This window comes from Leiobunum rupestre, chromosome 5, assembly GCF_980474605.1.
Source record: "Leiobunum rupestre chromosome 5, qqLeiRupe1.1.hap1, whole genome shotgun sequence".
NCBI classification, from domain to species: Eukaryota; Metazoa; Arthropoda; class Arachnida; order Opiliones; family Sclerosomatidae; genus Leiobunum; species Leiobunum rupestre.
The window spans coordinates 53,731,388-53,743,879 of NC_143388.1; the positions used below are offsets into that span (position 1 = coordinate 53,731,388).

The 12,492-nt window shown below is 35.2% G+C and overlaps 1 long non-coding RNA gene across 1 annotated transcript; it reads right to left on the minus strand.

Annotated features, from left to right (window-relative positions):
• Positions 1-10,192: 10,192 nt before the first annotated feature.
• LOC149945295 (uncharacterized) lies at positions 10,193-10,833 on the minus strand. Its single transcript, XR_016481072.1, has 3 exons — positions 10,541-10,833; positions 10,389-10,466; positions 10,193-10,324 (listed from the first exon to the last, which is right to left on the minus strand). It is a non-coding gene; the product is annotated as an uncharacterized LOC149945295 (long non-coding RNA).
• Between the last annotated feature and the right edge of the window lie 1,659 nt (positions 10,834-12,492).

The window sequence follows — 12,492 nt, forward strand, 5'->3', positions numbered from 1 at the left end:
TAAAAAAAAATTTCAAAACGGTGAAAAATTCCACGATGTTTCTGAAAATTCCAAAGGAAAAGGGTCCTCCCCGAAAGAGTATATCCTGATAATTTCACATTTCTAGCAACTATAGGTTTTGAGAAAAACGCCTGGGCCGATCAAATTAAGACACCCTGTATATGTGCCTGACATTGTTGTTAAAATGTTTGAAAGATTAATTTAGTAAAATATGTTATAGCAATAAACATTTTTAAATACATTTTAATAAATTAACCCTGAGTATTTTTTTATTATCATTAGTGTTTAATAATTCATTTAAAGAGCAATTTTCATTTATGGAAATAACTTTGTAAGACTTGGTATAATTTGAGAAGTGCTTTTTTATCGATTTCTAAATTACATTTTAACATTACTGCTAAAAAGAAAGAAAAACTTTTTTAAGTGTTACGGAAACATATCTAATTTATAATTTTTCTGCAATAAGATATAATAGACACGAGAGCACGTTATTTCCTGATTTTCAAATGTTGAAAGTTAAGAAAAAACTAAAGATAAAGATTAGCAAAAGGACCATAGTTTGTATCTTATTGTTTTAAGGCCTAAGCTAACCATGCTGAGTGAAGAACATGTAGTCCATTGTATCGAGATCGCTTTTTTATTCATTCTTATTCCACAGTGAAAGTCCAGCCTCAGATATCATAACGAGTGATGAAATACCATGCTTTAGCTTTACACAAATGGAACAACTAACTTTATTGGCAACCAGGAGTCGAACAAATTACTTCAGTTTGTGAAGCAGTTGCAGTTACTTTTAATCGTTTAAAATTAGCTATTTTCTCGAGAAACCCATAGTTTCCCATGTTGTTTTTCCTAAAAAAAATGGAATGCATTGATGATTGGCGTAAAAATATTGATACAAGAAACTCTGTTATTTTAGACAATGGAAGACAACTTAAGAATGGTTTTGGAACGGACGAAATGCGACTCTCATACATTTATCTCCGATTCAAAATTCAAGTATGTTCGGAAGCTTATCTGTCAACCATTTCGATCCACCGAGTTTCGGGCGTTAAGTTTCTATAATTCATCACACAATGTCCAGCTACAAAGTCAAGTATTTACGTTATATTGTTCCCTTTAACTGAAAAAGGGATTATTGCTGAATTTTAAGTTGGGTGTAACAATTTTCATACTAAACGCAATATCTACGAAGTTCCCAAAGGCTTCAAAAGATGGCTCATTATTTCAAACTACAAAGCCGTGTTAAGTAAAATGTTCGACTTTGGATTTAGACAGTAGTATGACAATGTAGCTGTTTCTATTTAAAAAAAGCAATTGGTTCGACTACTGACAGCTCTGCCTCTTGTGCAACCTAAAGAACTAAACAACAATTTTTATCGAGAGCTAATGAATATGCGGATAATCGGAACAAGCCGTTAGGAAACCCAGACGATATCGTTATAATTTTTGCAGCAACTAAATATTTTTCTTATTGAGTTGCAGTAAATTTAGAACCACACATATTTTTATACGCGGGCTTTAAATGATAAAAATCCATAAAACTCTAAGCTTAAGCCTATTTAGAACTTCCAATATACGAAATTCAATTGCATAAGTTAAATTTCGCTTGAGCACCAAAATGTAGCAGGTTTACCACACGGTGCAGAGACATTTTTCGATTCTTGTTAATTTTAACAGGATTGCAATTTTGTGATTCAGATTAACCGAGCTGTCTATTTTGCAATCCTCGCTATCGCAATCGCCGTGCAGAGACGTTCTAGCTGTTAATTTGTCGAAATTTTATCCACAAGTCATGGACCAATGGGAGAGCTCAATTTTAGAAGCGAAATGCTGTCACGTGGTTATTGTCTGGTCGCGTTTTTTCCCGTTTGCGACAGTGAAGGCCATGCTATTTGTATTAGATGTAACATTTTTGTAGTTCATTTTTTTTAATACAGTCACTTAAGGCAGAAAATAAGGTGAATTACTATCAGAAGCCAACATCTGAAAATATTTCTTCGTAAGAAAATGTGCCGTATCATTTTGTTTTTGGAGAAAACATTTATTTGAGAATTTTGCTGATAACAATTTACATTTATCAAGGGATCAAATAATTCAACAAATAAATTTGGAAAGGACAAAAATAATTAGATTTTCTAAAAGTATTTTTTAGCTAATCATCTGATCTTGATAAAGAAAATCAATGGTCCTGTTATAACATCAACTATTTGATGTACCTTGCTCGTCATTTTCCGAAGGCTGGGGCATTTATACAGCCTAGTCAAGGTAGAAGTTTTAGAATATGATACAAGTGTGTAAAAATTGACAACCAATTTTAGTAAAAATGGCTTTGTAAACACTCGATCCACGACAAATAGATTGAATACTCAAATATATCTTTCATCGCAGTTCCTAGTCTAACTGAGGGATGGTTTTTTCTGGGAAACTGTGAGGAATCGGTGTAAGTACTGGTTGATAGATATAGTAGCTCTACCAACGATCTTTCATACACTGAACCAATTTCATAACCCACTGTATACAACAGCTAAAGATTATTTATAAGAACAAAAGTAATGTAAAAGATTCCCTATTACAATTTATTATTACCTATAATGTTAGCAGGTAAGTTAAAGTAGGTAAAAAGCGTTAACTTGTAGAATTATTTCCCGAGCTCTTGGCGATATTTAATTGCGAGCTTTTCAGCGGCTAGTGAAAATAAACATAACGCTTTTATTGTTATTTTTCCGGTTGAGATGTCTCAGCACACCGATTTGGCGCGAAGATGCCCATTTCCAAAACCACGCCCCCTTTCTCTTAATTTAGCGAGGAATCGCTATTTTGGGGTTCTGAACAACGTCTCTGCCCTGGGCCCAAATTTTAAATTTAGTGAATGACCTTATAGCCAGATTTCAAATAAAAATACAAGATAGTTCCAAAGGAAAAACTTATGCTAAGATTATCTTGAGATAACAAGACCAACAATAACTCTGATACTAGTAGAAATGGCTTGTATAGTTTAAAGTATATTTTCCATACATTTTAAAAGCCCCCCGCTATTTTTGGTCTTACTCGTCATTGATATGTGATTTTTACAGTTCAAAGGTTTTTTTTACAATTTATTTCATTTTGAGATTTTTAAGGGTTTGAATATTTAAGGTCATTTCTAGTTTGTTTTGCGATAATATTTGTTTTTTTTTTTGAGAATCTCAATACTGATAACGCAAATGGCGATAGGATCCGCGGAAGAAGGTGAATCGTGGGCAATGAATTCATGATAAGTGCAAAGGCCGTGACGTTTTTCTTAGGACTGCAGTAGTAGTCTTATTTTGTAAAATGTGCTAAAATTAGTTGAAAACTTGAATTTTTAAATTTTAAATTTGTTTAATATAAAAGTTAACTACATTCTCAAATTAGGGTTTCAGTTATAATTTAAATTATATTATCACGTTTTTGCGATATTAGAAGAACCTTTCGAGCGAACCACATTGAGGTGAGACGTGATTATAAAGGCTTCCCTGAGATTCATTTCTGAAAAATTATTGCAACCTGCCAGTTGGGCGAATATATTTTCTGATTGTGGTAACGGATAATTATCAATGTTTTTCTGAGGATGTACGGTACCATTGAAGTCGCGACCAATGCGAATGGAACAATCGGAGATGACAAGTCAGAAAAATGGATTGAGGCAAAAATTTCTTATTTTTCCGTCCTGCGGAGCTCATTTTCTACAACTTCGGTTTGGGCAACGAGAAGAAAAGAGGAACCGTATCTCCGGAACGAAAGGAAAGGATGATCTTAGGCACACCGCTCCAGATGACCTTAATAAAAGGAACATAGTTTTCGCGCTGGTCGCAATCTATGAATGTCTCCAGCCAATTGAGCAGTTATCGCCGGACCCTGGTTTTCCTCTGTCCATCACCACAATGACACCTCGTAGACGATAGTAGTAGCCTCATCGTATCTCCAACGTCTCAAGCCTTCAACTCTACGATCTCTCTCCTCGCATCTACATTTTTCATTTATTTTCAAGTCTCGAGACCAACGATAATCAAGAATAGTGATGAGTACCTTTTATACGGCGCAATTAGTGTATATAGTAGACCACGTATTTTTAGTAGTCTGGCATTGGTTGAGTGCATGCTGCATGTAGTTATTTTGGGGGTCATGTAAATTAATATAGTAGTATTTTATTTGTTAGCGGAATTGTTTGGTTTTTATTTTGTAGTTCGATTCGATCACCTATGGGCCTATTTTAGTAGTAGAAAAGCCTTACAAAATCTCTTCTATTTTCTGATTATTATTAATTAAAGTTAATCAAATACAAAAAAACTAAATCTCGTCGTCTATTTGGATTAGTTTCCTCCCGAATGGCCAGGGGACATCCCCCTCAGACAGCTCTCCTCACACCAAGCTCTCCCCACACCAAGCTTCTCAAACGTTCCTATGCCACTGCTAATAACTTTACCATGGAGTTTGAAATTAACCAAGCTGCTGAATATTTCGTTAAGCCGAAAATTCATCGTTGGTTTAAATGATGAATAGAAATTTATAAAATGTTAGTATTTTATTAAATTTACTATTTCTTCTTTGAAAAGATGCATTACTTTGTCTTAAAAATTTACCAAATTTCTTATTGAGCGCTAAATCTGCGATCTTAAAGTAATGGTTCGTTATACACATGTCATTGTGTCACCGCGGGTAAACCATTTTCAGTGCACAAAGTTAATTCAATAACCGTACTCCTGTTACTTGTAACAAAAAATGGTATTTTATGTTTGTTAAGAATATGAAGTTTTGTACTTTCCAAATATTTCATTACGTCATCGACACGTTGGTTGAAGTCACTGCTGCTACATGCAACATGCGGAGCATTGGCATCACATTCAATGACAAGCTTGTCGTCTTGACTTTCACAGTGGTTTAGCAGATTGACAACCTCCTGGGACGGAGGGGACAAGGCATCATACGGATAACAACCTAAAGCCAGCGTTAATTCATCGTCTCCATCAGCTGACGAGGTGAAACCTTCTGGTTTAATTGTCCCTAAATTGGTATTATGAAAGACAAAGTACGTGAATACCCCTTCCTAACGAAATAAATGCCTCAGGTTAAGCAGACTTGTAGTCAGAGTATACAATACCTGCATTTTTGAGACCAAGGATTCTTCCATAATGAATCCAAGGCTCCTGTATGAAGGCCACATTAAAGTCCCTCCACAGAAAACCTTTGGCATAGGACTGACGAGGCTACCTTACAGTGATGCAGTTTATTCTGTATCACCTTCATACCCAGATATCGTTGCCGGTGTTGGGTTACTTACCGGCAAAGGGGGTGGGTACAGAACTAACCCTACCCCCTCACTAGCCTGACCACTCGCATCTTCACCTGAGGCCCCTATACGTTTGGCTGACCTATATTAACTGGTTGAGGACGGATTGCTGAACATCGCCGTGAGCTTTTCTCTCGGAAATTGTAATTAAACCCGCTGAAAACTAGACTGTTTGATAGCGCATTTGAAAGTTACTTGACGCTGTAGTTATACCTTACACTATGCTAGCAGTTGTGTTGTTAGTTCACCTTGTCGTTTACCAGGAGATTAGCGGTTGACCTCACGTTTTTACGGCTGATAAGTGTTTCCCCTATCTCGTACAAACGGGCATGACATCCCAACGGCATTCTAACGGTTTCTGTCCATAGTTGGAGATCATGTTTATCACACAAGCACGTCAAGTTTTAGCAGGAGAACACATTTTAATTTTTTCCCACATCTGCTAAAGTCACAGATAGAGATCAGCCAGCTACCTTCAGCTCTGAATGAAACAAAAATTCGTCGAAAGCGTCAAAAAACAGGGTGATTGTTGAAAATAAAAATTTGCAAGTTGATCCTTGAGCACACGATAAATTAAAAACAAAAGCCCGAGTGCCAAGCAATATCGACACTGGGAATCGTTTTTAAAACTGTAGCCCTAGTCGAATAACCGTTCTCCGAGTCATTTTTTCGGCAACATAAAACCACTTCAACTTTGAAGACTTTTTCTTTGCGTACTTCTCTGCATATCCCCGATTGAGCATTAGAGTGGCGAGCAATGACCATAATCATCCTTACCGAGCGAAACTCCATAAAGCACTACATTCAGCGCCGATACGAACTCTGCCAGTGTTTTTTGCTAATGTCCGATGAGTGTACTTTATCAACTACCAGAACAATCACATGTTGTGCAACGAGTATTCTCACTGGGGATACCCTCATCAACATCAGCAGCAGTCTCACGTCAATGTGAGGGCTGGGGCGCGTCAAGTTATCGAGATCTAAATCTTACCGTAAGATTTTGTTCTTGCAAGACAATTTCTTAGTTAAAAGAATTTAAAAAAAGTGTCAAGTTGTCTATCAATTTTCTTCGATAAGCTGGATTTGTAAAATAAGTAATACAACTTTAAGCCTTTTTGGAAATAATAGTTCGAAACATTGCTTTAATTTTAAAAAAACGACAAAAACAATTACCATTATATTTACCATTTATAAGTCGTTGGAATTCTTCGGCGGAAACCTCAAAATTATAATTTATTCCCGTAATATCATCTTTTAGAGCTACGCCAAATAATTCATTGACATTCGACGCCATCTTGGATCTTCTTAAAAACTACCTCGAAATCGATCTTGGGAATCTCTCAAGATTTGTGAGATAAAAAGTTCTTTTTTCCGGTTTTGAAAATCGTCAAGTTAGCAAGATCGCAAGAAATCTTGCATTTCTGGCAAGAATTCTTAATAACTTGACGTACCCCTGGTTTGGTAGAAGAAAGACTTATTTGTTAATTATATCTACCGGCTCGCCTTAATGAACATCATTGGCCTTACTTCAAAATGAGCTAGTAATAATTGAAGCACATTTGTAAACTAATTTTGCTTTTGGAAATTCCAAGTGGTTAATTTCAACATAGAAAACTGTTTGCCAATTTTTGATTAAAATAAATGGGATAAAAATCTATTGCCTCCTACGACCAACTGATTTTTTCATGACCTCATATTTCAATGAAAAATAGGCGGATTTTAACCAAACCAAGTTGATTATTATCTTGCAGGGTCTGTTCTTTCACTTTATCTTTGAAACTTTTGGTCTGCAACTTACCAGATAAATATTATTTTTTCCAAAACTATGAAAAATGCCCCGATTTTCGTGAAAATTAAAATTATTGTATTAAATAACTTCCGGAAAATTTAGTACTTCTAGAATACAAAGTTTTTGCGAAAATGCTTGTATCGATCCATTTAAAACACCCGGTATTCACACTTTCGCAATTGATAGAAATAGCTCGTATTCAAAAGAGGTCACTGTTGGTCGCTCTCTTGGACATAATTAAGGCTTATGACAGATAGAACCGAGAAATGGTCTTAGTATACCATCTGCGATCTATTTACTGCTTAACAGATTACCGTTCAATGATGTTTCGAGGACATGGATAAGGATGGGAAATGTGTCGGGTCCTTTTCGCCCGGTACTTGGAAGCGCTCGATCGTCGCCTCTAAGGGTCAGTCTGGAAATTCAACTTTGTCACCCCTTTTTATCTGACATTTAACACAATTTTCCTGAGCAGTTTTTCGCAGAGACTCGAAGTTTTTAATAAGCGACACACGAGGTTTTTATAAGCGCTTAAGGGATATTCGTCAAAATGATGAAACTATAAACAAGCTGATAAAAGATGTTGAAGAAGAGAAAGTATGCAGTGGCGTAGCCAGGGGGGCTAATGCCCCCCGAAACGTATGGTCGTACATACAAATATTTTATTTTTTTTCACTTTTTTTCAATGGTGTGTCCACCCCCGAAACAAAATCCTGGCTACGCCACTGAAAGTAAGCATTACATTTCAGCCAAATATGAATATATAACTTATTTTAAAATTAAACAATAATAATAATATAGGGTTGGGAATGTTTTGGTGTGTTGGACTAATTTTGGACACAATGTTTGATAGCTTCCTAACTTACAGCTATTTCAAAACCGAGGCCAGTGAAAACCTTGTTAAAAAGGATCAAGAGCCACCTGAAGTCGTTCATTATGTATTTAAACGCCTTCATGATCATACAACTCATGGTGCTAAGCTAGTGCAGTTACTCGTCACTGACGCAACACAATCATCAAATTCAAACGGGAAAAAGTGCAACCTAAAGGTGGCCTAATTTATCCAACTAATGAGGCCCAAGAGTTTTTTAATTCAGTCTTGAATCTAGTTGCTCCATTCTATGATGGGAAATGTTTAAAACACCAAGAAAAGCTGAAGCCCAGGTTATGGGAAATGAAGAGATTAGAGTCTTGGAGATGCTTTGTTGATCAATCTGAAATTTCTACTATTCACGGAAAAGGTCTTCTTAAATTAGCTGTAACCACGTTACTTAATACTGAGGGCAATGGAGAACCAAAAGTTGATAAAATATCATACAGAAAAGGCAAAATGTTTTAGAATAAAAAAAAGAAGTCAAACAGCAATGCCAAAATTGGACAAAGAAAACAGAAAAATTATTCTAAATTAGCACCTCTAATTTTATTTTCACCTCTCCGAGGGAACTATGTCCTATAGGAGGGGTTTTATAATCACCGTGTCTGTCTGTGTGTCTGTGTGCTGCGAACGCGTTACCGGGACAAAATCAAAAACCGTGTTTGCAGTTTAAAGGGAGGCAAAACCACCGTGTGACGGTGAGCGTTAACGGATGATTTTCCGATTTGGTTGGGGGTGGTTGTTTTTTTTTCGTTAACGCTCACCGTCGCGACGGTTTCAACTCAGTTTTATTGGAGAGTTTATTTTTTGTAATTTTTAGGTGTAGTGAGGGAATGTTGAGTTGGTGTTATGGCGGTTGTGGGTGATGAGTTTGTTATGCATGCGTTTAGTATGTATGGGTGTTTTCTCTCTAACTTCTTCTTAATGACTTTTGGGACGGACCGAGTGCTGAGGGCTACGATAAACTTCTCAACGTCCAAATGGCACGGTTTTCACCAATTGTTAACGGTATTCGTCATAGTATCAATTTGTGATCGCATCGGGCGGGATTCGAACCCGAGCCATCCTGAATGACAGGCGAGTGTTCTACCACAGAACCTCCGATATATGTAACGGTTCAAAGAAAATTATAAGCTCAACTTAAGCGGAAGAGTATAATAATAGTTTTTAAAGTCTTTCAAATCTTGTTTTAGCGCAGTCAGCAGATAAGATGGTTAAAATGTAGAACCCGTTATTTTTTGTAATTTATTTCGTTTTTTCTGTCGTATAATTCTATCTATTGTGTGTTTAGCGTATACGTTTTGAAGCGTAATAGATCATTTATGAAGAAAATATCGAGTTGTATACATCGTGCTCTTACACTTATGTTCGTCTGGTTTTCAACTGGGTCGACATTTTTTCTTAATTTAATTTAAACGTTTTCTCGACTGATTAAGATGTTTAATGCAGTTCATCAATTGGGTTCGTTTGTTTTTATTTATAAAGAGCCCCAAATTATTCCGTCTGCGGACATTTATTGATATACGAGCTGTCGTTTAGTCAAGTTGCTATCTGTGCTTTTTGAACGGTAAGTTTTTCGCTTATTGTTAATAAATTATTTATTGGTGTGGATATTTGGACATCTACGATTCCTAATGCAGTCATTGTTTTCCTGGGTGTGCGAGTCATTATATGATATTGGAAATTGGACGGTATTGGTCTTTTTCATGCGGTATGTGTCACAACGTCAACAGGAAGTCAACCAGTTGTCCACTACCAGATGTCGAATATAGCTATTCTACGGTATCTTCATCAAGGGCGAGTGTTGAAATAAAATGAGCGTTAAAGATGCGGCAAGTATTTCGTAAGCGAGAAAAATACAAATACCCTCTGTAGATATTTCTTTCATTAAAATTTGCTTCGTATTATATTTAACTGATAAACTTGTTCTGTAAATAGGGTTAAATTCAATTGTGTATTGTTTTAGTACGTCTAACTCGCTGTTGTAACTACTTAATTTATATTTTTCTGAATAAATTAAACTCGGTTGTTTCGTCTCAATTATTTTAATTAAAATTAAAATTTTATACCGGGCGGGATTGAACCTGGATTACGTTTTTAGTAAATAACTCTGAATTGCGGAGATATCTTTAAGGATCGTCTCGAGAAATTAATACCATTAGGGACAATTCTTCCGAGGAGAGGTATATTTTGGCTTGCCAACTTATTTTCCGTCACACCTCTAACACTGTTTAAGTTTCCAATAACTTTCGATACTTGAAATAGTTTGGGTCCTGATTGAAATGACTCTTTAGAAGGAACGTGGCACCTTTGGACAATATAAATGGTATTATATCTACCATACACAAAGCTAAAATAAAATTTAAAAAAATTAAGTTTTCCATCAAATACTTTATCAAATAATGAAAACTTACTCGTTTGTTTTAGTCCTGCCATTGTTTTCTGGCTAAGTAGAAATTTTTTCCTCCATTCTTCCAGATAAACGAGAAAATCTTCTTTGAGCCATTAAAACCATTTCAAAATATTAAACAATCTGAGAAAACTGAACTTATGTTTCTTTATTTACCTTCAAACGAGTATCATCACGTGATTCGAAAGGCTTAAGATTGTTGTTTCGAGTTCGAGCGGTTTCTCCGAAGCTTCTAGTATTTAAGCAATCAAACCAATCATCTATCATTCTGATAAATTTCACGGTTTCTTGAACTTCTCCTTCATAATGTTCTTGGGGGGCATTGACCACTGAAAGACTCGTAACATTAGCCGCATAACTAACTTTCATTGAGCCTAACATGATCATGGATCAGTTTATGCAATTTTCTAAAATTTCCAGGTAAATTCGTTTTAAGTTGGAATATACTAAATATGTCTTTCCAAAGTATTTCTTTTGAAGTCTTCGTATTTTACAATCATCTGTTCTATTTAAGTAGCAGTTTCTCGCTGTTTTCAATAAGGGAGGAACACCGATGATAAAGTATAGGTTTCTCTCTTCAGTGGCAAATCGATTTCTACACTTATAATGCACATGTGTGTTTTTCTCCTTAAATTTATTTAAGAGGCTTGCAATTTTTAAAGCAAATTCTTTTCTATGTTGACAAAAATAATGGGCAATTTTTACTACGAATTGCTTTTATATACCAAAAATAGTTCACATTTTTGATGCACCGTTTTTAACGTAGTTTATACTATTGTTATCTTGGCACCCTTGTAAAATTTTTCTCGAATCCAGATTTTGAAGAGGTTTGTACAGCGAGTTCTTACTGGAAAAGTGTGGTTATTAATATTAAACGTTGTCAAATACTCCAGAATTCGGTTAAGAACTTCAACAGTTATGGATCCAGACATTGTCTTGTTCACTTTCATTACCGCACTGTTGATATTTTGATTTTACTTTCCAAGTTGAAATATCTCCCCTAGAGGAATAAATGCTTGAAAAAAATTAGTTTCATAGGAAATATCTTGGCTTGTATCACTTTTGCGTCTATTTTTCTGGTGTTTGTCGCAAGTTCAAAATGCTGAAACGTTAATTTAAAAATAATCCCTACTAAAATTATTGAAAAAAGTTAAAAGCCTTACCATAGGAGTGAAGAGAAGCACATTGTGAAAACCCTAAATTAAAAGAGACTTAAAAAGGTTTTGAAATTCACAATTTATTTCTTTAGGATTTTATAAATAAATAAATTGTGAATTTTAAAACCGTTTTAAGTCTCTATTAATTTACCTTACCATAGAAATATAAATAGACTAATTTCGAATCTGTTCCCAATGTCACGCTCACATTAAACCTATATTATAAATCAATAATTAAGAATTGTACGGAATTCACACAATGTTATAGTATGTTAAAAAACGCACCTCTGGTACAACATCCTATTTAGCTCTATCTTCTTCATTTGGTTTTAGTAATAAATATTTATCGTTGTATCCGATGTTGTCAAGGTTATATTCTAAACCAGTTTCATCAAAAAGTAATATAGAGGCGATCATTGGATCTGGGTACTTGGAAGAAGGTCCATAGCCTGCAACAAAATGTTAAGAACATACAAAAGCGTATTATGTCATACGTTAAATATCATAATCCTCTCTATCCAGACATTTCCGCCACCTGACTCTTTTGTAACTTATGTTTGGTTTCGGTAATGTTATAAAGGAAACATTTTTCATATGCTCCCTGTCACTATAGCGACTGTCGCTGTTACAGCCTTTAAAAGCAAAAAGTGTCTTCATTTTCAAGAAATATTTTAAGTCTATGGTCCAGCCAAGGGTTACTGGCCTACAACAGATGAAAGATGATCATGCCGATGGATAAAACATATTTGTCAGTTTAATTTTTTAGTTTAAAACAAACAGAAAATTTAAACTATAATATACTTACGTAAATTTTGCTTTATCTTCTTAATTTTCTTTATCTTGAAAAAGTAATCAGTTGGGGAAATTTGGGCGCTTTTTAAGAACAGACTATTTTTCCTTATTATTTTTCCGAAATACGCCAATAGAGAACAGCATAGTTTCGCCATTGAT